Raw genomic sequence first — 23,985 nt, forward strand, 5'->3', positions numbered from 1 at the left:
GCATTGTTGGCCCATGTTCATCTTGGAGTCAACGATGACTCCAAGATCCCTTTCTGCCTCCGTGCTCTCAAGAAGGGAGTTTCCCATTCTATTGGTTCTAAGACTACTTCAAATTTAAGATCACCCCCAATAATTAGATTCTAGACATGAAAAAATGTATAGATTTGTTATAATGTTCCATGTCTTGAATCTAATTATTAGAAGGGGTCATCTTAAATTTGTCCCCTCACTGCTGCAGCAAGAAAAGCTGGGAAAGCAGAGACAGCCAAGTCAAGGAAGTAGGTATCCTGTCCCTCATCCCTTCCCCAACTACTGACTGGCACCCCACCATTTACCTCTTCCTTCTATGGCTTTCCTTGCTGATCTAGGCACAAATGGAAGTGCAAGATGCCCTGGTGCTGAGAGCCTGGCTTGGCATCCTGCAGATTTCTCCTTCCCCACATTGCTCACTGCAGAGACAGGAGAATGAAACAGGGCGGCGAAGGAAAAAATTGAAGGGTGCCAAGCTGGTAAGGTGGCCATTGACACATCTGCAGAATAGAGGACATCCTCTTTGTGAGCGGCAGGATCACTGCCCCACCCCCAGCCAATTAGTGATGAGGGGTAGGGTGCCACCTCCTCAGCCAATCAGCAGTAAGGGGTGGAGTCACCAAGCCCCTTGGCCAATCAGCAGCAAAGGGCAGGGCCACCACAAAAAGTCCATGAACTCCACGCCAATGAATAAGTGGCACCCTGTGAAATCAGGGACACCAAGCGCTAGGATCAGCAGCAGGTTTGTGAGCCTCTGCAGTTTAGCCTGCAGGCAGAATCACCTCATTCTGCATGCATCGTGGTTTCACATAACCCCTGGCATTGCCATTCTCTCCAGACAGTCCAGTCTTAAGAGAACCTAGCATAGCAGGTGTGAGGCTCAAGTACCCCTTCCCCACACTGGGATCCAGTCTCACTTTAGCCCAGCTTCACACTTGGGAGCCAGGGCACAAAACACACTGGGACATCAATTCCCCCATTATGAGTATTCAGCGCAGATACTGAGCACCCAGGAATCTGCTCTGGCCCCATTCTGGTCAGAGCTGGACTGAATGGGGTCAGTGGATGTTGGATGCCTATGGCTGTGCAGCCAGCAGCCCAGCAGGACTTCCCCTTTCTTCCTCAGGAGAGAGACAAGTTTGCCTGTCCCAGAGGAAAAATCATGTTTGTCACTTGTGATTTCAACCACCCTGACATCTCATGAGAAGAGCATTCAGCTAAATCTGATCAGTCGGCAAAGCTTCCTTGGTTACATTGATGAGCTCTATCTGACTCAAGAAATCCACCAGCTGACAAGGGATGAGGTGCTGCTAGATCTGGTACTGGCCAAAGGGGATGATCCAGTCAGCGACCTGAAGATTGAAGGGAAGCTTGGTGAGAGTTATCTTTAGTTGATCACCTTCTCTATCCATTGCAAGGCTGGCAAATTAGTGAGAAATGTAGAAATCCTCAACTTTAGGAAAGCAGACTTTCGTAAGCTAAGGAGGTTGGTTGTTGAGGCCCTGAAAGACCATGATCTGACAGGGAAGGGAGTCCAAGATGAGTGGTTGCTCCTTAAAGACGCGATCCTAAAAGCACAAGGGAGGTCCATTCCAGCCTGTAGGAAAGGTAGTAAAAGGGCTGGGAGACCCCCTTGGCTCAGTAGGGAACTCATGGACCTCATGAATCTTAAAAGAGAAGCCTACAAGGGTTAGAAGATGGGAAATACCTCTAAAGAGGATTATGCTTCACTAACCCACACCTGTAGAGAGACCAGAAAAGCCAAGGCCAAAACCGAGCTCAGACTGGCTACAGGAATCAAAGATAATAAAACGTCCTTCTTCAGACACATGGGAAGTCGAAAAAGAAATAAGGGCAACATTGGGCCCCTGCTGAATCCAACAGGGCAGTCGACATCTAACACCCAGGAAAAAGCTAATCTCCTTAACGATTAATTTGCATCAGTTTTTCACCTGCCCAAGGGTGGTTTTTCACCAGCTCTCCCTGAGAAGATCTGGGATTACAAGGGTACAGGTGACCACACACCTACATTTGATGAAGCCCTTGTGAGGGAACACTTTAACAGGCTGGACATCCATAAGTCAGCAGGCCCTAATGAAATGCACCCAAGAATGCTAAAAGAGTTAGCTGATATCTAAGCATGACAAATGACAAGGATATTGGAGAACTTGTGGCACTCAGAAGTTCCTGAATATTGGAAGATAGCCAATGTGGCACCTATCTTCAGAAAGGAAGGAAGGAAGATCCGGGGAACTACAGGCCAATCAGTTTGCCCTGAATCCCTGGACAGATCATGGAAAAAATTATTAAAGAATCTATCAAGATTAGGCTAACAGAAGGCATCATTCTGAGAGACAACCAACCTGGCTTCATTATAGGTAGGTCGTGCCTGACCAACCTCACCTCCTTCTATGACCAGGTGACACGTCACCTGGACAGGAGAGGCTAATGTAATTTACTCAGATTTAAAAAAAGCCTTTGATTTGGTCTCCCATGATGCTCATAACAAAATTGGGGAACTGCGGCCTCAATAACCTTATGGTCCAATGGCTGGGGAACTGGCTATGTGGTTGCACTCAGAGAGTTGTAGTCAATGTAACTGAGTCAACATGGCGTATGGTGACCAGTGGCATCCCTCAGGGTTCAGTACTCAGATCAGCACTCTTTAACAGTACTCTTTCATAAACAACCTGTATTTGGGTGTCAGGAACAGATTGGCTAAATTTGCAGATGACACCAATTATGAGGATCTGCAGTCACACTAGAGGATAGGCTGGGGATTCAGGCCAACTTGGAGAGGCTCACAAAGTGGGCGGCTCTAAACCTGATGACTTTCAATGTAGAGAAATGCAAGCTCCATCTCAGGAGAAAGAACCCACATCATACCCATAGGCTCGGCAGTGCTAGACTCACCAGCACTACAACTGAAAGGGACTTGGGGTCATGACTGACCACAAGATGAATATGAGCCGCCAATGCAATGCTGTGGCTAGCAAAGCAAACAAAACCCTGGTTTGCATCTACCGATGCATCTCAAGCAAGACCCAAGATGTCATCCTCCCACTTTATTCAGCCTTGATGAGGCCGCAGCTGGAGTACTGCATCCAGTTGTGTGCTCAACACTTTAGAAAGCATGTGGAGAAGCTTGACAGAGTCTAGAGGAGAGCCATGCATGTGATCAGAGGTCAAGAGAGCAGGCCTTATGAGGAAAGACTGAGAGGCATGGGACTCTTTAGCTTGGAAAAGCATAGGCTCAGGGGGTACTTAGTGGCAGCCTATAAGTACATCAGGGGTGTGCATCAGGTCCTGGGAGAATGTCTGTTCACCAGGGTGTCCCAAGGGAAGACAAGGTCAAATGGTCACAAACTGATGGAAGACCATTTTAGACTGGAAGGAAAATCTTCTTTACCATCAGAGTCTCCAGAGTCTGGTATATACTGCCCCCAGAAATGGTGCAAGCACCTCCTCTGGACATGTTCAAGAAGCGTTTGGATGCTTATCTGACTTTCTGCCTTTTGGGCAGGGGGCTGAACCTGATGATCTCACAAGGTCCCTTCCAGCCCTAATGTCTATGAAATCTATAAAATCTATGAAATGACTTAATGACCTGGCCCAGCTGCCAAGGAGTCTGGAGGCCTCTCTGCCTAAAGCTCCCCCTCCCTGTGCAGAAGGGCACCATAGGGATTCACTGTGCTGCTCTGTGGGCACAAAGGAGGTGACAAGAGCCTCCTCCCAGTCCCACTGGCATTCCAGCAGACAAAAATGCACTGCTCCACCTTCCTGCTCTCAAAACCGTTACCTTGTGCCAAGGCAAGAGGTACAGGAAGGGTGCATGTGCAGACCAACTGCCTGGCCCTGGCAGCTCAGCTGCCCCCAGGGCCCAAACCCACTCACACATGCCCAGCCAAGGGTCAAGAAACTCACGAACACAGCAGTGCCTCAGCTCATGCTGTAGCCACAGCTCCACATGCAGGCACAGAGGGTGTTTATAGATGTGCTCTGGGAGTGAGGGGGCACATTAATTAAAGTGCCTGGAGTGTCACATGTATCAGCATCCTTGTCAAACAAGCTTTAGTTAAAGTGCTCCTGCTGCCATTTTTCAGCATGGGGGGTGCTGATACACATGATGCTGGAATCTGTTGGAGCACAGCAATTACCATGCTCCAGCAGGTTTGATTAAGTGAGTCTGTTCCAAAACACTGTAATTACAGCATTTCAGAGCAGCCTCGTTGCACATCTGTAGGTGCCCAGAGTGACCAGCCCTACTTGGCTGTCTTGGAACCTTGCCTCTCCTGGCCATGCACTGCCCTACCTCTAGACACAGCCAACAGAATTGCAAGAACGGGTAGAGGACAATTCAGAACAGACAGAAGATAAAGGTTTAAAAACAGGATGTTCTGGTATAAAGCTTGACCAATGGCCACCCTATGGGCTGGGCTCCCAACACAGCTACTTCCTGTAGCATGGGGCAGGCTGGAGACTAAAGCAGCAGCAGACTCTTCATTCTATGCCTGGCTCCCTGTTAGCAAGTGAGGGGAAGGAAGGGAATCTGTGCAGGGAGCAGAGCTGTTGCTGCATACTGCTGCTGCTGTCTCTGCCCTAGCTGGGCTCCTGCACAGCTGTTTCTCACCGCTCCCAGTTGTGATGTGCAATTTTAAGACAAGGCTTTGTTTTCCCCATAATAAAAAACTTTGGCTTAGAATCAAATGAATAAGGTAATTACTTCTGCCCTTTGGGACAAACATTAAATATTATCGTACTTCACAACAACTAAGTTTATGTCCCTTATTCCACAGATAGAGAAACTGAGGTATAGCCATACTGAATATGATGCTAGAAGGCTCTCAGGAAGCCTGTAGCAGAACCAAGCAAAAACCAAGATCTCCTCATGTGAAGTCTCTCTTTCCTAATGAATTCAAGGCTACTTTCCAGTCTTAGGATTCAATTACTGTTCACTAAAGATGATTTAATTTTTACTCCTATATTCTTCACTAACACAATTTAGAATAAGGTTCAGATATTCCTATGTATCGGGTTGTCAAAAAATAGTAACTCTACCACAACATTTCTTTCTGCTATTTTTCTCCTGAAAAGAAGAAAAAAAGAATGAAATCTCTTTTGTGAAGATAGGAACCTTCCAATTGAAACACAAGTTAGCTTTATCATTAGCACAACTCTTCAACTGTTATTGTCTTGCTGTTCTTTTTAGTTTCTTTTTATTTTCCAATTTGATTATTGTTTGCTATTTCTACTGCGTACCTGAGAATTTCAATTTACTGTGGACCCATTTGCGGAAGCACTGTAGACTCACGAAAGAAGACATAGTCCCTTAGTTTCATGTTTTAAAAGATCAAGCAATCTTTCTTCATTCCAACTGACTCTCAAATGATAGAAGTAATTCTTTTTTCTGACACTTTTTTGCTGCTCTCACTGTAAAATTTACCATCAGAAACAGATGCTGAGTTATTTCAAGGCTAATAGTATGTGGGAGAAGCATGGGAGAGAAAAGAATGTATTGAAGGCCAGACTCAGTGGAATGATTTGGGTGAATTAAGGATCTATGATCCTGAGTCCCAACTCAGTGGATGAGTTGGAATTAGAGTAGTCTTAAATGGAGTTCACAGCTGAACCATAATGAGGTGGCAAAGAAAGGTGATAACTATTAAGAGATAAAACCAAAGCTTCTGGGCCACTATTTTAGTAGTGTAGTTTTAAACACTTCCCTTGAAGCTCAAACACTGTTGCCTCTGTGCCATAGCCTCACTGGAAACACAAAAGAGAGGCTTTGCAAAGGCAGGTGCCCAACTTTCATTCAAAATCAATATGAAAGAGGTATTAAGTGCTGTTTATGTCATTGGAAATCTTTCCTGAACGTGTCTATGATGCACCTGACATGTACACTGAAGGAAAACACGTCTTTATGTTTTTGCTCCACATTCTTGATGGTGATAAGCAACGTTTTAGGAGAAATTCATTTGAAAATTCAAGGTCACGTAAGGAGTTACCAGTATTGAGAGACAATTACAGATGCACATTTTACTTGGTATGTGAATGAAACACATATACAACTCCAGTTGTAGTAAATTAGAATTATCTGCCTGAGACCCAAATATGCCCTTATGGAAATATGTCCCTTATTGTTAATTTCCCCCATTTGATTTTCTTTGTCATCTGCCAACAGATTAAAGCATCTTATTATAATGAACTATTACACTATAAGAAGGCTCTGAATTACTGAAGTCAAATCTTTTCTTAATCCTAGATTTCTGCTGTTCCAGATCTATTCAGTCTGTTGATATACTATTCCTGTTGTCTGGAGTCTACAACAAGCACCTGGGGAAGCTTATGTCAATGGTAGCATGCATCTCACAGTCAATAGTACTGTATCCTCCAGAGCTATTACTGCAAGACAAAAAAGTTCACTTTCCTTCTCCAACAACTAATTATTTTTATTTACAGCACTACCAAGGAGGTCTGAGCTTCTGAACAATTAAGGACACCAGGCAAGAATGCCACATATTACTTTCTTGATATATGTTACATTAGAAAATAAGCTGTTTTGCATAGAGATACTCAGCAAACTTTTCTGATGGTGACTAAAATAAGATTCTGACAAGAGATTAGAAAGTTAGCTGTTGTACTTGTAAAGCAATGCATCTCAAAAACCACATATGCAGTTTTTTCAGCAGTTTGTCCATGCTGAGACTAATATAATCTTTTTATTTACGTTGGTGAGAACTCAGCACCAGGCCTACAATCACGGCAATGTAAAGGACAAGCAGTTCAACTGAAATCAAAGTACTCAGAGCTACTGTGAGTAGCACGCCACATGTAACCTTTTTGTATCCTACCTGTAAAGACTTAGGATTCTTTCTGTCTTTCTGAGTTCTGAGTACTGGACTCTCGTTGCCTGAAGGTGTCAGTGGGTATTCTCTAATCTGACTTGCAGAGTAAACCTTCTTGTTTCTATAGAAACAAGTGTTGGAATGGTAATAACTGAAACCCTTATTATCTGCCTCAAGCAATAGCTCTAACCTTGGCATAGTCATTCATCTCCTCTGCTCCCAGCCAATGGCTCAGAAAAGGAGCTGCATCCTATGAACATCTGGTATCATTTTATAAATGTCACCTTGAATTTCCCCAAACTTGAACAATCAAACAAATCATTCTCATTAGTAGGTTTATCACATTTTGATTTTGATTTTTTAAACAATTGTGATGGTTAAAAATTATGTTTATTTTTAAGCATTTATTCAATTTTTATCAATATTTATTGATTTTTATCCATTTACACTTTCAATAGTGTGAGAAATCGGGGAGGGGCAGGCGATTTTGTAAAAGCTGTTAAAATACTGTTAAAAGCTTTATAAAAATCACGTTAAAATATAAGTAAATATCCATAAATCAATAAAGCATTCCTGATCAGATACACAGCAATCGGGCTGGGCTTGCCAGGAGTTTGGTCCCTGCCCCAATCATGCAGGGGCTGGTGAAAATTTGGCCTCTGCCCCAATCATATAGGGGCTGGATTGAGCTGGGCTGGGCTGGCTGGTAGTTTGGCTCCTGATTCCCAGCTGGGACCAGGGCAGAGCAAGTGGCCAGGGGCACTGGATTCCCAGCTACCAACAAGCCCTGCACCTCCAACTGTCCCCACGGCCCCCAGCTCCCGCAACGGCTGTCCAAACCATTGTTAGAGGAGCAGTGTGCAGGCCACAATCAGGGCTCTTCCTGCCCTGTCTGCAGTGGCTACTGTGTGAGTGTGTGTGTGTGTGTGTGTGTGTGTATGTGGATGTGTGTGCGTGCACGTGCACACGGATGCATATATGGTGCCCCCTACCCCAGATTTCCTTACTCCCATCCCAGATTTTTTATTTAGTCCCCTGTATATAAAATTTGATTATTACTGCCAGAAATAGTTTTCAGTTCTTCTGTGAACGTCAGGTGAAATTGACGTTTATCCATATTTTTCAATTAACAAAACTGAATCCTGCCAAGCCTTGACATTAGTACCTCAGTGAAAACAGTGCTTCCTGCATAGATTCATAGATTGTAAGGGGCTGGAAGGGACCTTGTAGATCACTGGGTCCAGCCCCCCTGCTCTAGGCAGGAAGACAAGTGACCCCAGCGAAGTGACTGTCCAGTCTTCTCTTGAAAACCACCAGTGTAGGTGACTGCACTACCTCATGGAGGGATTTTATCCCACAGTCTGGACACCTTGGCTGTGAAGGAGTTTTCCTGGTACTAAACCTGAAGCAGCCTTCCAGGAGTTTGTATCCATTGATTCTGGATTTCCCCAGGGGTGCCCTAGTGAACAGTTGTTCTCCAAGCTCCTCCTCTGATATAGCAGTAATTCAGTGTTCTTCCCCTGTCTGACAAGTGGAGGGAAGGGAAGAAGACCTGCTTACAGGCAAATGCATGTGGCTGGTGGGGCTTTGACTTTCCTCAGCTCAGATCTAATCACTTGCTACATGGAAGAGATGAAGCACTCTGAGAAGGTCTGTTTCCCTGTATTCCCCATGTAGGATTCCACATTTGGGTGTTTATAAGAATGTGATTTTGAAATGTACTCTCCACAATCATATCTACCACTGAATTCAAGTGCTTGACTTTTTGTGGTAAGAGAGCACAAAAAACAATGAATGTCAACTGTCCAGTGTTCAACTGTGCTTTTTGTCTTGCTATCTTCAACTGTGCATCTCTCTCCACTGGATCTCTCTTGTTCTCTACACTGAATTGTTAGAGCACTTGGTACATTGAGTGTCTCAAACATTTCCCTATAAATCTTCTCGTGAAATAGTATGAAAAATCTGGCATATGTTTTTTAATGTGATTGTCACTCATAAGCATTTGTCAGGCAGAAAGGGTAGGGACAGAAGTGAAACTTTTATTTGTAAAGGTTTCCCAAAATACTTTAAAATCGATTCTCCATCAAGATCCAATAGGTAAAAAGATCTATAGTAAAGCACCAAAATAATTCCTATACCTGAATTAGAGTTTTGTTATTTATTTGTTTGTTTTTAACTGCTCATGGACTGCATGATACTAATGCACGAGGATTGAGATATGATTGTGAAATAAGGCACACAGCTGGATAATACCTTGTGTAGAGTTTCAGCCCAAAGCAACGTAAAGCATGTTTTATGTACATAAATATTTATTTACTCTCTTGATGTACAACAACAACTTGTGAGTTCTAAATACCCTAAGAGCAATTATATTTATATATGAGTCAGGAATATTCTATCCCACTCCACCCAAAGCTTTGGAAGCCCTAACAAATATATGGCTTTTTAAAAATAATGAGCTGCAGACTGCAAAGTCTCACTCATGAAAATGCATCACTTGCTATCAGGCTTAATTCCAAAAGTATACTTAAAATAATATGTATGTATAATAGTGAGTCTTATGGAACAAGCTCTAGCTACCAGACATTGGCAACCTATGGTTCATGGGCCTGTTCTAGCCCATGCCACAGTTGGGCAGCCAAGAGAAGCAGCAGAGGGAGAAGCAACAGTGGTGATACCTGGGTCCTAGCACTGATCCCTATGACATTAATTGGTTCACTTCAACCCACTGCTAAAAAACTGTTCGCCTGTGCTTCATAATAGGGGTGTGCAAAATGGGCCGTATTCAATTCGTATTTGGCCCGAACTGGGGACAGTGATTTGTTTAATTGATTTGGATCACTGCCCCGATTTGATTCAGCCAAATTCTAATTGAAGATTCAATGCTGATTTGGAGAATCAGCAGTTCAGCCATAGACACAGCTTTAAATGTTTTTTCCACATACCTTGAGGTACCAGGTATGGCTTGTGAACACTGAGATGCTGGAGCAGATGGAGTGTCCCACAGGAGCATGTGGTGGGCGGGGAGGGTCCTGAGTGCTCAGCAGTGAATCGGGAAGTGGACTGGAAGTAATTCTAGTCCACTTCCGGGTCCACTGCCAAATGCACAGGGGGGCCCTGCTGAGCCCCCCCCCCAGTTTGGTGATCAGCTGCAGGGGGACCCTGGGTGTCCCTCCAGACCCAGGAGGCACTAGTCTCTGAGCTGGGGGGAGCGGTGTGGCCCCCCAGAGCCCTCCCCGAAGGACTCAGAGTGGACCGGAAGTGCTTCTGGTCCACTTCCAGGTCTGCTGCCAAGCGCGCTGGGGACCCCCTCACACTCCTGTGAGACACTCCATCCACCCCACCATCTCAGCATTCACGAGCTGCTTGGTACATTGAGCTATGTAGAAAAAAACATTTAAAGCTGTGTCTACATCCAAATTGTCAACTTAAAGGGTCTCCTGGTTTGACTCGGATTTGGAGATTTGGCCACTGAATTGGGCCAAATCTCTGCTGAATCTAATCAGGGACCAAACCTATACACAGCCTTACCATATACAACTGCAGTATGATATATATATATTGCATTTTCTGTTCCTTTAAAAACCACTTTACAGCAATTTAATACATACATACATACCTATACAAATTGCAGAAAAGATTTTGCTCAGACCAGCAGAAAAGTGACCATCAATTATATATAGAAAGAGAAAAATCAAGACACTTTGTACACTTTAGTTTGCTAAGCCTGACGCATCTTATGTTATGAAAGCATCTATTTTGGTCTAAGCCGTGATCAATTTAATGCTTCAGGGCAACACTGGAAATACGACTGCTGCCTGAAAAGACTTTGCGAAGATGCACTTAAACAGGGATTGCAATATTAGGGTCATGTTCAATATTTCATATTTGTAAAATAGTGTAAACTGGGGTCAAAGCTGGAAGATTACTGCTCCTAAAGGAATGCAGGCTAGAGACTTCTAGTGACAGTCACTTTATTTCACAATATAATATGCACACTATGTATCTTATGGGAAAAAAGTATTTGCTAACTGCCATTTTTTAAACCAATAAGTTTTATGTGTATTTCTACTATTATTATTCACAAGACAACACCAGTAGTGTGAATATGTTTGCAATCTAAAGTAGTAATCTCAAACAGGGTGCCATGGCACCCTGGGGTGTCTTGAAATCCAGCCGGGGTGCCAGGCAAAGTTAGCACTCTTAGGTGTGCAAACATGAACCACAGATAAATCCAGAGTTTCTCAATAGGTATCCATATTATTAAAAATTATATGCCTTGTTTTGCTGTATTTGTTTTTTTCTGTACTGTAAAGCAAATGAAAACTAACAGATAGCATTATCTAAGGGGTGCCTTGAGTCTAAAGAGGTTGAGAACCACTGATCTAAAGCAAAGATTGTACAAAGGTTTGCCTTTGCACAGCTTTCCTCCTATCAGTAGTCTTATTGACTGCTTGAATAAGTAAATAAGCACACATATTTGAATAGCAGACCTTCGTATTAGATAATGATAGATGAAAGAGACATGAAAGGGATATAACATTAAAGAAGGAAACAAACTGTCCATGGTATATGTAGTCTGGATTCCAATGACGTCTAATATCACTATATTTGTAGTTCTACTTTCAAAATGTAATCTAGAGAAAGGAAAACTAGAATAATACTGAAAACATCTGCATTGTAAGAAAACAACAGAGAGCATAGTTACCTAACATCTTCCATTAAAAGCTCCTGTTTTGAGTTGTTTTGTGTGTGCATTTCCAACATCTGTTCATTTAATCTGGCTGAAGTCTTCCATGTCAGTTGTCTTTTCAAGCTAAATCTTTTTGAATTGTTGCATCTTACCTATGTTTGTATCAGTTTATAATGCGAGTCTAACAGAGACATACACAATTTATAGTGATGGCTCTTTAAAGTTTTTCCTTAATTTAAATTCCTGATTACAATTAGTCCAGAATATGCTATATCTTTTATCTTCTCTTTGGGCATGTCCAGACAAGTGTACACGTGACACTTGCAGCATCTGAACCCATTTTGACACTGCAAGATGCACATGTGGAAATAAAAAAAATGTTCCCTGTGCTGCAAATTTGCAGTGCAGGGGCAAAATTAGTCCCCTGGATATTCAGGGGTCAAAAAATACCCCAGGGGGAAAAAGGGGGGCAGAGCTCAGTCTGGGGCTATGCCCTGAGGCAACCAGAGGCTCAGTCTCCACAGAGATGCTCTGCTAGCTGGCGCTCATCCAGATGCTGAAGTACACTGCCTGCTTGTGCGGGGCAGGCAGCAGTGCAAGTTGCAGGGACCTGGACCTGGCTTCGTGCCAGGTAAGTAGTAGGGCTCCGTGAAATTTCCCTGGGTGTTTCATTTCAAAGCTGTTTTGATTCATTTTGAGCTCAAAATAGTGAAATCTAAATGAAACAAAAGCCTTTGAAACAGCTTCCAAATGAAACAAGGACACTCAAAACGTTTTAGAAGTTTTTAAATGTTTTGAGTTTTGAAGCCAGGTGTACTTGGCTTCAGCATCAGTCTCAGCCAGCAGCAGAAGCCTCCTGTCACCCGGGGCAGATCTGGGGGCTGGGCCCCCCAGGAGGATTCTAGCAAAGCTCCTAGCCCTCCCAGGGGTGCAGGCCCCCGGATCTGCATGCTGGATAACAGCATGCTGTTGCTGCTGGCTGCGGCCAGCTGCAGCACCAATATTCCCAGCACTCGGCACAGGCTGTACCCACAGCTGGTCTGAGCTGGCAGCAGCAGCCTCCTGTCATCTGGCAGGCAGATTAGGGGCCCACTCACACCTCCAAAAGGGCTGTGGGGTTGTGCAGGTCCCCAATCTGCCTGCCAGATCACAGGAGGCTGCTCCTGCCAGCTGGGACTGGCACTGGGCACAGCAGGCAAATCGGGGGCCTGCACCCCTGGGAAGAGTCCGGCACAGCCCCACAGCCCTCCCGGGGGTGCGGGTGGGTCCCTGATCTGGCTGCTGCTGCCAACTGGGACTGGCACTGGGCACAGTTCATGCTGAGTGCCGGGAAGATTGGTGCTGTCACTGGCCCCAGGTGGCAGCAGCAGTGTCCTGTAACCTAAGAGGCAGATCATGGGCCCACAGCTTCACAGCCCTCCTGGTGGTGTGGGCCCCTGCATCTGTGGGCCAGACGACAAGAGACTATTGCTGCCAGCAAGTGACAGGAGTTTTGCCTGTCAACAATTTGTGGTGCAGTTTCTCAGAAACCTCTGCACCTATCTCCTTGAAACTTGGGAAGCTTCATGCCATCTGAAGGGGCTACCATCCCTGCATGTTTCATCTGAATCAGGCAAGAAATGACAAAGTTTTAGGCATTTTCATGATTCCCCATTATAGCTTACAGGTGAAACATTGAAACAGTTTCGAGGAAACGAAACAGAACAGTGCTTTCAAAATTAAAGGAAACTTAAAATGCAACACTGTTCCATCAAAACTTTGAAATGGAAGTTGAAGTGGAATGGTGCTGTTTTGCACAATCAAGTAAGTAGGGGGTTGGAGGGGCTGGAGGAGGGCGGGGAACAATGTGGGGGGGGCCACCCAGCTCCAGCCCCCATTCATTCTCCCAACTCCCTGTTGCATGCGTGACATGGCATGAGGTACAACTGTGTGGATTGTGCATTAGATCCTATTGTGCCTTTATGTGCCTGCGTGGAAAAGGCCCCAAATTTTCATGATCAGTTTTACACCAGTTTGTTCTGTCAAAAATGCCCTTAGCCTAGACAGCTCTTCCCCCATGGATGCTTATCTCCTTAATGTATTTGCAGAGAACCATCATATACCCTTACCCTTCATCTTGCAAATCTAAGGAAATAAAGCCCTTGTAGTTTCCTTTTGTATAAGAGGTTCTTTGTTTCCCTAATTATCCTAATTGTCCTTCCTACTCTTGTCCTGGTCTGAATTCACCTCCCTTGAAGGGGGGTGAGTAAAGCTGTACAAAATATTTTAGGAAGAGAAGACTTGCCCATGCAGTGTACAATGGCAATAACACTCTCCTGGAGGTGCTTCTGATTTTCCCAGGGCATTTGACTTTTCCATGGGAATATCATACTGATAATTCAACCATTCTGTGATCAGATAGTATACCTAGGTTTCTGCCTCCTCTGTTCTTTTCAACAGATGAGCTCCCATCTTTTAACAGAAATTACTGTTATTAGCCTCTACATGCTTGGCTTCGCATTTTCATACTGTTAAATTTCACCCCATGTCTACCACTCCAGTGCTCAAGATCATTCTATTCTTGCTCTATTATCTTCTCATCCTCCTGAATTCACAATGCTCACTAACTGTGTGTCACCATGAAACATAATTACCACACACAGTGGTGATGCATAGGGGGTGCACAAGGGTGCACGTGCGCCCCCGAGAGTGCCGGTGCACTCCCTGACCATCCACGCCCACTGCTTAGGCTCCTGGAAGTGGCTGCAGTGATCAGCCATCATGGGACTGGCATTAAGGGGGACCCCCCCCAGTTGGCAGGATCAGCTGTGGGGACCCCCCACCGCAGCCGGCAGGAGAGGTCAAGTGCTCCTCCTAACCAACATGGCACCAGTAACCCATGACTACACATCTCCTTTTTACGCTCAGGCCACTAAAGAAAATAGTAAATAAAATAAATGTCAAGCCTGACTTTTAAGGAACTCCATTAATATCCTTCATCTTGTGTAACAGTTCCTTTTTTAACACAACCTACTGTGACCTCCTTTCACCAAATTTCTTAGGAGCCCTCCAAGTCCTTTTCTAATTCCCACTGTCTCCAACTTAAATAGTACTTTCCCTGTAACACTACAGTAAATGCTTTATTGAACTCTAGGTAGATTAGATCTACTGCATTTACTTCATTTAGAAATTCAAGTAAGATACCAGATTAATCTGTGGAAATCTATCTTTAGTAAACACATTGCTTTTTATCCCATTTCCCCTTTATCTCCACTTTTAAAACTATTTTTATTTCCAAATTTGTAGAAGACTCTTCTAATACTACAGATACTAATTTTCCTAATTGCAAATATTTGTTGTCTAAGGCATATTTGTACCATTTGTGAAAGCTATAGTATATTTATTAAAGTATAAATAAGCATAAATGTATTTAACAGCTACTCTCCAGCACCACCGGATCATATTACTCTAGTCCAGCATGCCACTGTACATAAAGCTGATTTCTGAAATTTGGAAATTTCATTTTTTTTTTTTTTTATCATTGTCAGTCTAGGTCTTCATTTCCCATGACAGATTTAAGGACCATGCCAAAATTACTGTTGCTGGCACTGAAAATGAGCTCTGTGGTCTCTATTCTGTATGGCATTCAGTCCTATGAAATGCTGACTTCAATAAGAATTCTTGAATGATAAAAAATTAAGCATGCACTTGAAGCACTCTGGAGAACTGAGCACTTTGTAGGATTGAGTCCTAGCACACACAAATATTGTAACTGTATTATGTGATTATCTCATTGTGACATGACAGTGTGAGTACTGAAAGGGAGGAACTGGTCACTTGCAGGGGAAAACAAAACATTGATTAGTTAAAACTTTGTTTCCAATTTAGGTTATATGAAGACAAAAGTTAAGAAAGCTAAAGCTAGTATCTAAAGAACCAGTTCAGCCAATTAACGATAAGCAAGACAAAGAATGAAGACAAAGAATGACTAAACTCATTAAATGATATTACCGTAGGCCACAGAAAGCTTCTAAGAGCTGTTCTGGTCATACCAACAATTTTCCAGAAAGTTAAGCAAACTCAGCGTGGGAGAAGTAAGTAAGTTCTTCCTTGTCAAACTAAAAGTAGCAACTACATTGAATATAAAGCATTGCATTAAAACCTAAAGACAAATCTTGAGATCCCTATGAGGAAATATTTTCATTGACCTGAACTGGAGCTTGCCACAGCAAGAACTAGGTTTAAAAAAGGATCTCGTTTGGCTTCAAATGACCGATAACCACATGCTTTATTCAACTGATTAGAAAAAATCATTATTTTGATTCATTTTTTAATTTGGGAGTAGAGCATATTCACTTTAAAGGTCTGTTCTGAAGAGAAGAGCTGTCCCCCACAAGATTATAGGCAGTTCTATGCCAGAGAATAGTAGCATGAATTGCCTTTCTGAGAAGAACTGAAGTTCATAAGCAAGACAATGTGTAATGCCAATAGCTAAACAGAAACACGTGAGGTTATGAATTACTTAAAATGTATAAACACTACATTCATTTGTGCTGTTAGACAAAAAACATATTTTAGAAAACTACTGAAAACTTTTAACCAACAGTTTCAAATTCAAGTGTCAGAAATTAGGCAATTAAATTGTTATTAAGCCACCTAAGTAAGTAGTTTGATGTTCAAAGATGTCAAGCACCCACAACTTCCTTTGATTAAACAGCTGATTTGTTTTCTCTATACTATTTGTGTGAATGAAGAAAGAAAAAACCAACATTTTATCCTACAAAGTAATTTTGATATTATGTTCTCTATGGTTCAAAGAAAAATATGGCACTTATTATTGGTACAATAGCTGCTGTGGTAAATGTGCCATTTCCAATGGTATCGCAATCTGGATATATAATAATCATCATTAACAAGTCAACGTTTGCCAACAGTATTATATGACTCAATAATATGAGATAACATAGCTTGTCACTATCCACAGAATGACAAAATAATTGGTAGAACCAAGTGGTAAATGCTGATTTATTAATGACAAACACTGTTTCTTAAAAAAATCAGGTTTTAGGTGCCTAGTGCCCTAACCATTTTCTAACCTGAACTGACACAGTATTGTGTACTAATTAGGTATAACTTTATCTAAAATGCATGTTTAACACCAGACTTAAAATGTATCATCTGTAAGACTTGGGTGTTCAATTCTGGGTGTGGGCAAGTGATCTTCAGTCTGAATGGGGGACTTCAATCACCCTGATATCTGCTGGGAGGGTGATACATTCTGGGAGTGCACAGGCAATCCAGGGACATTTTGGAGAGCATTGGAGACAACTTCCTGGTGCTAGTGTTGGAGACACCAACTAGGGTCTGTGCTCTTGACCTACCACTCACAAACAGGGAAGAATTGGTGGAATATGTAAAAGTGGAAGGCAAATTGGGCAGCAGTGACCACAAGGTAATGAAGTTCAGGATCCTGACAAAAGGAAGAAAGGTGAGCATCGGAGTAGGGACCATAGACTTCAGAAAAACAGATTTTAACTCCCTCAGGGAACTGATGGGCAGGATCCCCTAAGAGACCAGTCTGAAGGAGAAAGGAGTCCAGGAGAGCTGGCAGTATTTTAAAGAAACCTTATTGAGGGAGCAGGAACTAAATATCTCAATGCACAGGAAGAATAGTAAACATGGCAAGCAACTAACTTGGCTTAGCAGAGAATTCTTTGTTGAGCTTAAACACAAAAAGGAAGCTTACAAGAAGTGGAAGCTTGGACAAACAGCTTGGGAGAAATATAAGAATATTGCTTGGACATGCAGGGGTGAAGTCAGGAAGACCAAAGCACAATTGGAGTTGCAGCTAGCACAACTGGAGTTGAAGCTTAATAAGAAGGGTTTCTACAAGTATGTTAGTAACAAGAAGAAGGTCAGGGAACGTGTGGGTCCCTTACTGAATGGGGGAGGCAACTGACTGACAGATTATGAGGAAAAGGCTGAAGTACTCAATGCATTTTTGATCTTTTTACCTCAGTCTTCATAGGCAAGGTCAGCTCCTAGACTACTACACCAGGCAGCACAGTTTGGGGTAGAGGTGAGCAGCCCTCAATGGTGAAAAAACAGGTTAGGGACTAGTGAGAAAAGCTGGACATGTACAGGTCCATGGGTCCAGATGCAATGCATCCAAGGCTGCTGAGGGAGTGGCTAATGAGACTACAGAGCTGCTGGCCAGTATCTTTGAAAACTCAGGGCAACTGGGGGACATCTCAGACAACTGGAAAAGAGTAAATATAATGCTTATATAAGACAGGGAAGGAGGAGGATTCAGAGAACTGCAGACCAGTCAGCCTCATCTCAGCCCCCAGAAAAATGATGGGGCAGTTCCTAAAGGAATCCATTTCTAAGCACTTAGAGGAGAAGGTGATTAGGACCAGTCAGCATGGATTCACCAAGCGCAAGTCATGCCTCACCAACCTGACTGCCTTCTATCATGAGATAACTGGCTCTGTGGATACGATATGGGAAAAGTGAACATAATGTACATTGACTTTAGCAAGGTTTTTGATACTGTCTCCCACAGTATTCTTGCAAGCAAGCTGAGAAAGTATGGGTTGGATGAATGACCACAAGGTGGACAGAAAGCTGGCTGAAGTGCCAGGCCCTACAGTTAGTAATTGATGGCACAATGTCTAGCTGGCAACCACTATTCAAGTGGAGTGCCCCAGAAGTCAGTCCTGGGGCCATTTTGTTTAATATCTTCATTAACTATCTGAAAGATGAGATGGATCACACCCTCAGCAAGTTTGCAGATGGCACGAAGCTGGGTGGTGTAGTAGATGCACTGGAGGGTAGGGTTAGGATTCAAAGTGACCTAGATGCATTTTAGGATTGAGCCAAAAGAAATCTCCTGAGGTTCAAAAAAGCCAAGCGCAATGTCCTGCACTTAGGACAGAAGAATCTCCTGCTCCACTAAAGCCGAGGCACTGACTGGCTAAGCAGCAGCTCTACAGAAAAGGACCTGGGAGTTACAGTAGACAATAAGATGGTTATGAGTCAGCAGTGTGCACTTGTTGCCAAGACAGCTAATAGAATACTTGGCTGCATTAGTAGGAGCATTACCAGCAGACTGAGGGAAGTCATTTTTCTGCTGTATTCTGCACTGGGGAGGCTACATCTGTAGTGCTGTGTCCAGTTTTGGGCTCCCCACTATAGAAAGGATGTAGACAAGTTGGAGAGAGTCTAGTGGAGAGCAACAGAAATGGTGAGGGGTCTGGGGCATATGACTTATGAGGAGAGGTTGAGGGAACTGTGTTTATTTAGTTTAGAGACGAGGAGACAGGGGGCCTTAATAGCAGCCTTCAACTACCTGAAGGGGGATTCGAAAGAGGATGGAGCTAGATTGTTCTTAATGGCGACAGATTACGGAACAAGGAGAAATGATCTCAAGTTGCAGAAAGGGAGATTTATTAGGAAAAACTTTCTCACTAGGTGGGTGGTGAAGCACTGAAACAGGTGGTGGTACCTAGAGAGGTGGTGGTGGAATCTCCATCCTTGAAGGTTTTTAAGGCCCAGTTTAATGAAGCCTTGGCTAGAATGATTATTTCCAGACTTGGCTGGAATGGTCCTGCTTGGAGCAGGGGGCTGGACTAGATGACCTCCTGAGGTCCCTTCCAACCCTCATTTTTTCTATGATTTCTGACTTCCATGATGTATTATCAAAAAAATCTCTTTCATTATATTAGAAAATCCTGCCGCCATTCAAGACGGTGTGAGTCCATAAAAAGTAGTGCAAATAGAATAACAAATGAACTTTACATGTGTGGTATTGTCTAGTAATGGCTTGCTCACAGAGAAGATAAAGGGCCCATGTTAACGCTACCTAAGGAATGCATACGTTGGCTGCAGTGGTTGAGACCTTTGTTCTTGGAGCTAAGGAACTGCCAATCTGTATAATTCAGTTGTCTGTATTATTAAACAGTGACTGTGCTGCATGTACCACTTGGCTGTTACTTATTCTGCTGGTAGAGAGAGGGAGGTCATCATATTAGTCTGAAGTCAAAAGAAAGCAAGGTACAGATGCAGCCTGCTCAGTTAGTCTGTAAGGTGAATCTCTGCTCTGCCTTCTGCTTATTCTTATTGCTGTTGCCGAGTTGTTGGGGGAAGAGGGGCAGATGGTACAGACGGAATTTCCACGCTAACCATTTATTCACCTGTTAAAATGCAGGAAATTGGTAAAATCCCTAGTCTGTGTCGATTTTTTTTCTAGTTGGTACAATAGAAAAATCCCATTCTAATTAATTAAAAAATCAGCACTGAACTATCAGAAAGAACCAAATTAAATAAAAGAAGGGTCCCTTAGTTATTACAGAGTTCAACTATTATTTTTTTAAGTATTACATAGCATTACAGGTCAATCTTTCCCTGATTCTTTACCTACTCCTTTAAAACACATTAGGTGAGTGGAAATGAAAGTTTGTAAAGGAACACAGAATTAATTCACTTAGTAGAAGCTATAAAAATATGAGCTGGATTAGCTAATGGTTTATTTTTAACTCCAGGTTCCCTGAGCCCAACAGTGAAAAACCTCCCTTTTCTATAAAATAGATTTATGCTCACCTACTTTAGACTTACTTTTTCATAATCTTATAAAACAACAGTAAATAAAAAAAATGGTTGAATCATGTTTCACTTTTGAAAAAAAATCTTCATGAAAATGGTGCTATAAAGCCAAATGCTTCACAGTTATTCATTTATGGAGGCATTTCATTTTATTGGCACAGTAAAAGCCTAGTCATGTTAACATCTTAAAATATAAAATGGTGATCTCATTTTAAAACATTTGTCTTCATCCATTCTCATTCAACAGAGATCATAGAAATCTTTCTTTCACTTGGTTTTATATAACACTGACCTTCTTTAGGTCCTATCTTTTGCTTTAATTCTCTTCGTTTTTCTAATCTTTACCGGTCCTAAAAGGTGCAGTTATTTGGTATACATTAGCAGTTTCTGTGTTACATAAGGTGCCAAAAGTTTGGTTTCTCTGGGTGCATCTACCCGAAACACCAACTGCACAATAGCTAAATAATACTGCCCAGTAGCGTGTCACAGTACAAATAGTGTTAATATGCTACTGGGCAGTATTATTAAGCTACTGTGCGGTAGTGTCACTAAAAAGGCATTCACCAGTACTAGAGCACAGTAACTCTAGTTACTGCATATTTATTACACCACTGCACAGTAGGGTCTCATGTAGACATGCCCAGTCTGTGCTTCAATAACAATAGCAACTCATTATTAAGTGCACATAGTGCCACACTAGTGCAAGAGTAAAAAGGACTGCAAACAAAACACAACACATGGGTTGTATCTACATAAGATGCTGACTGCGCAAAATGTTGTGTGGCAAAAACCACAATGCGACATTACTGCACAGTAGCATCAGACTGCTGATAATCAGCCTCACAAAAAAGGTGTTCGCTGGCGCTACTGCACAGTAACTTGGGTTACTATGCATTTATTATTTAGTACTATAAGCACTAAATAAATATGCAGTAACAACCATGCAGTAGTGTCTCGTGTAGACGCTGCCTCTGGTAATAAGCTCCACAAGTCTTTCTGTATATGGCTGGTCTAAGACTGGCTTTTAGTTATAAAGTGAATTTTTGGTTCCAGCAAAACAGGATTAGTGTCATGCAATATCCTAATATATAGTAAGCCTCACATTTTCATGAATTTCCACAAACCCACACATTTCTAACTTGCTTTCTTCTGTAAAATACATTAATCCCCTTCTAGAGATATTCAGGAAAACGCCTTACTATTTAATGCATGAAAACTGCAAAAGCACTTCAATGCAAATTTCACCTGTGATAAAAAAAAAGTGCAGTCTAAAGACGCATTTGTTTTAAAGAAGTGTCTGGCATAGTTAATCTGTTTTTTTGGTAGCATAACAGTATCAGAAAAAGAGTGATAGAAGGGACATTAGATCATCTACTGCAAGGCAAGATCCACCCTGTCTAAATAATCTCATCCAAGTGTTGGTCTAACATGTTCTTAAAAACTTCCCATGTTTCACCACCTTAGGACCTTGTTACACAGTAATTTTGGCAGCTCCTGGAGCTCTTAACACCTGGATTATTTGCACAGTAAAACCTGAAACAGTTTTAAACAGTTGTTACGAGGCTCAAGAGTAATGCCAAGTGGGATTATCTCTGATCTGTGTTACACAACTCACCTTACAATAAGATGTAGCCACTCTAGGCTACACCTTTATGTAAACATCCTCTCCCACTGGCTCAGGTTGGGCCCAATGTCCCCAGCAGCCCAGATCCCCACTCATTGTCCCCCATCCCACCCACTTCTTACTTATTTTGCAACAACAGTGCAGTACTGACTCATATTCAACTTGTATTCCACTATCTTTCATTAACTTGTATTCCCAGATCTTTTTCTGCAATACTGGAGATAAGCCAATCATTCTCCACATTGTATTTGTGCATTTGATAATCACTACCTGTTCTTTTTTTTTTTCTTTTTTGCATTCCAATATATATCGTTTAATGTATACTATCTATAGTTAAGGGCATGTACTACTTTTGGAAATTATAACAAAATATGGCCGACAGGGTTCTTTGGGTAAATCTGATATCTTTTATTAGACCAACTCAAATAGCTGGAAAAATTCCTCTTTGCAAGCTTTCAGGTAAAAATACCCTTCATCAGGCTGAGGGAGTATCTGCAGTTGATCTACGCTCTTCCTGGATGAATTGAAAAGTAAAGAAGCCAGAGACTGGTATGCATTCAAAAAAGGCAGTCAGTGAAGATTGTAAACTTATAACATGCAGAGGAAGAAAGGAATAAAAAAGTATACTCCTTTGCACAAAAAGTGAAATCCACTTCAAGACTGATATCTGTCCTTAAAATGGACAAAATCACAGGAGTTGCAGCACCGCTGGGCAAAAAAAAGCAGAGGCTAGGTTCTTTGATAAAAAAAGACATGTAGTAAGAAAGAGATCCCACTGAGTAAGGAATGTAACTGCAGATAATTTATTAATTTAATCCACAGCATATGGTTGAGAGAACATAACGGAGGGCTCATTTTCTGTTCCTCTGCCACCAAGGGAAACAAAATTAGCTTGCAGGCACTGCTTTTCTGACATTATCCAGCCACACACTCTCCTACTAAGTTTATTCCAAATTCCAACACAACTGAAAACTCTCAGAGTTTAGGTAGTAATATCAAGACACAGTGAGAGAATACTGCAACTGTGGTAATTGAGAAGAGCTACTTTCCTGGTGTTGTACGTGTCAAACCAATCCCATAATATTAATGGATTTTCTGTCTAATGATATAAAACATTTTAGTGGTTATGAAAGATATTGTACAAGTTTACCAATGTCATTTTTCACTACTTCACGATACAGGCAATAGCTAACAAAGGTTCTCCATCACAAACAGTTCCATCTATTTGACAAAACTCTAATATGGAAGAAATGTCAAGGAAAGAGTGTTTCAGTCTACGTGTTATCTCAGCTGTTATGCTCCCCCTTTAACTGTGATGAACTCTAGAGTGGGTGTTTTCATTATGGGCACAAGGGATTAGAATGGCACTCAAGGAATGACTGAGCTCCATGATTCACCCAAGATCCTAATATCTTCTAATATAAATAAAAATGTAGAATTTTATATTTGTAGCTAGTCGGGGAAAATGAAGAAGGGCTATGCTCACTGGCAAAAGTAACCCAAACCCACTCCCTGCAGTACTCTTTCTCCTGCTAAAGGTTTATGAGGATATAATAGCTTTGGTTTCATGAAGATTGAAACTACTGACAGTGGATTAATATGGTGATCTTGGAAGTGGAAGAGACTACAACACAATTCCTGTGCCATCCACTTGGGAAATCAAGAATCTTAACCCAAAAACAATACGGTAATATTTTTTTCTGTAAGTTACTGCTTTAGCCAATAAAAGAAACAACTACTCTCCATTCAAAGAATATAAGCAAAATGATCCTACTGCACAGTTGACAGTTACAATGCTTCATAGATGTCATAGACTTTAGGGGCTGGAAGGGACCTCATTAGATCGAGTCCAGCCTCCCTGCCAAAGGCAGGAAGTCTGCTGGGGTCAAATGGTCCCAGCAAGATAAGCATCCAAGACCCTGGACACTCAGACTGTAAAGAAGTTTTTCCTTATGTCCAGTCTAAATCAGACCTCCAGAAGTTTGGGGCAGTTAGACCTAGTTATCCCTTGGGGAGCCCTGGTGAATAACTGTTCTCCCAGATCTTTGTGCACACCAGTTATATACTTATAGGCTACCACCAAGTCCCCCCTGAGCCTTCTCTTCTCCAGGCTGAAGAGCCCCTTGTCCCTCAGCCTCTCCTCATAAAGCTTGCTCTTTTGGCCTTTGATCATGTGGGTGGCTTTCCTTTGGACTCTTTCAAGCTTATCC

General features: G+C 42.4%; 1 protein-coding gene across 3 annotated transcripts in view; it reads right to left on the reverse strand.

The window, feature by feature from the left end:
• Window positions 1–23,985, reverse strand: part of CCSER1 (coiled-coil serine rich protein 1) — a 1,382,889-nt gene that overhangs the window by 901,466 nt on the left and 457,438 nt on the right. The window lies entirely within an intron of this gene.

The sequence above is a fragment of the Crocodylus porosus genome, unplaced genomic scaffold (assembly GCF_001723895.1).
Source record: "Crocodylus porosus isolate Cpor-Errol unplaced genomic scaffold, CroPor_comp1, whole genome shotgun sequence".
Lineage (NCBI taxonomy): Eukaryota > Metazoa > Chordata > Crocodylia > Crocodylidae > Crocodylus > Crocodylus porosus.